This window comes from Octopus bimaculoides, chromosome 7 (assembly GCF_001194135.2).
Source record: "Octopus bimaculoides isolate UCB-OBI-ISO-001 chromosome 7, ASM119413v2, whole genome shotgun sequence".
Classification (NCBI taxonomy): domain Eukaryota; kingdom Metazoa; phylum Mollusca; class Cephalopoda; order Octopoda; family Octopodidae; genus Octopus; species Octopus bimaculoides.
The window spans coordinates 86,812,260-86,814,758 of record NC_068987.1 but is presented as its reverse complement, the minus strand read 5'-3'; the positions used below and the strand labels follow the sequence as shown (position 1 = coordinate 86,814,758).

The window sequence follows — 2,499 nt, the reverse complement described above, 5'->3', positions numbered from 1 at the left end:
CACCTGACCCGCCTGTTCAGGACAACTTTCGGGCCGGGTCCTATGGTAAATCATGAAACCTCCCTGGCTTGGCAGTGTTATAGAGAAGCATTATCTGTTCGAGATAAGCTCTACAGGTATGGTTCAAGACACACCGGGCCGCCTTGCCCGAGATGCCGTCTGAGCGACGAAACTGTTCTGCACGCACTCGTGCAGTGTCCAACCATTTCGGACCGGTCGTCTTATGCCGAACGGCTGCTGATACGTGTCGGACGAGTCCGCATGTCGGCAGTGTCTATAGTGACAATTGCCCCGCCACCTTCCCTCAACCGGGAAGGCAAGGCAGTCTTCATCGTACTGGTTGCCATGGTGACAGAGTGTATGTGGTGGATTCGAGCGGAATGATTAGAGACAGCCACTTAACTCTCTGACCAATCGCTCGTCATCTTTTTCAAGTACCACTTGAAAAGGAAGGTGAGAATGGAGAGGCAGGTTTTATCTCGTGAAAGTTTCAAAAAAAAAAAAAGGTGGGTGAATGTAGCAATGATGGTGCGTGCGAGTGACGGAACCCCTTTGAGCATGATCCTGTAAATCGAAAAGAGAGAGAGAGAGAAAGAGAGAGAGCACTTTGGCCTCATGTGTTTATACCCTCCCTGCCTGCGGTTACCGTGGTCTTTTCCGTCGGTTTTTCTTTCCAATGATAAACCTAATCTTACTTTTTACATTTAAAAAGTTTTTCTGTGATACACGATCCCTTTTGATCTTTTTTTTTCCCGATCCCTTTTGATCGGAATTTTACTTTTTTTCTTTTCTTATTTTTCTCCTTAAAGCTCTACATTTGTATTTGTCCCCTCTGTATTCAGCCCTGTGTGGCCAATACCTACCTACCTACCTACTTACCTACCTACCTACCTACCTACCTACCTGCCTACCTACCTACTTACCTACCTACCGACCTACCTACCTACCTACCTACCTACCTACCTACCTACCTACCTACCTATCTGTCCGTCCGTCCGTCCGTTCGTTTTTCTGTTTGCCTCTCTGCCTACCTGTCTATCTATCTGTCTGTCTCTGTATCTCTCTATTTACCCATTCATCCATCCATCCGCTTCTATGACACTAATGTGTGTGTGTGTGTGTGTGTGCGTGTGTATGTGTGCGTGTGTGTGTTAATTAAAACGGCTAAATTGCCCACATATACACTCGTGTTTTTCCTATTGATCTTTTCCAAGCATCTTTGTATTAATCTATTGCATTCTTCACCGAAACATCCACGCAAACTTTCAATTTCATTCTCACCCACTCTACATACATACACAGCTAAATGTCTGTCTATGTGTATATACGTGTCTAGGTCCGTCTAAACACGCACATATGTTCATTGTGTACTAACGTACTGACGTGCACAAAGATTTATGTTGAAATATGAAATTGCTGTTGGCTAGGCCAAGTTATTCAAGTTTATCAGTATCAGTGTCAAAGAAGAACAAGTAAAGCATAGTAACAGTAAATATTTTACCACAAATGCGAGAGACAATATCCAATTTCTCGAGATGTCGCTCTCAACCTAATTGCTAATTGATTTCACAGTTTATAGCTGCTATGAAATGATATCGGCTGTTTTTGATCTTTGTCATCGGTCAGTATATTTGATGGCAAAATCGAATAGAAAGATTAATTTCAATTCCAGCTGGAAAATGTCACCACACACACGCACACACACACATACACACACACACACACACACACACACATACATACATACATACATACATACATACATACATACATACATACATACATATATACATAATGCATACATACATAAATACATACATACATATACACACACCTATATATAGGAATGTATGTGTGGGTTTATTTGCGTGTATATGTGTGCGTTTGTTTATTTATATATGTGTGTGTACGGAGCGAGGAACGTTGAACAAAAACAGAAAACTTAAGAAAACAATAATGCTTTTCTTATGTGCGGCATATCGTTGAGGAGAGGATCTAACGTTAACATTACAACTGTAGGTTAAACCATCACGGAGTGAGTAACATGCTGATCTACATAAAGAGAAGTATAGAGTTGAATTTATGAGTGATTACGTCTCAAATGTTACCGTAACTCTAACAACTTTTCTTTAAATTCTCCGATGGTTTGGATAAAATGGATATTTAAATGCCAAACCATACGGATTTGATTTGAAACGACCAATCTGAGGGTTTTTTAAAAATTAATTCGGGTGAGTCGTTAGATATTTTGGATGATGCTTACAGCCATGTCACGTTGAGAGCACCGGTTCTCGTCCGATCACCGAAGTTATTTAACGTCAAGCCTAGTGAGTACTTAGATGGGTGATCACTTGGGAGACCTAGGTGCTGTAAGCCTTACACACTTTTTATAGGCGGAAGAGTGACTGTGTGGTAAGTAGCTTGCTTACGAACCACATGGTTCCGGGATCATTCCCACTACGTGGCACCTTGGCCAAGTGTCTTCTACTATAGCCTCGG

The 2,499-nt window shown here is 41.8% G+C and overlaps 1 pseudogene; it reads left to right on the top strand.

Annotated features, from left to right (window-relative positions):
• The first annotated feature begins 2,257 nt into the window (after window positions 1-2,257).
• LOC128248429 (5S ribosomal RNA) lies at window positions 2,258-2,376 on the top strand (annotated as a pseudogene).
• The last annotated feature ends 123 nt before the right edge of the window (window positions 2,377-2,499 follow it).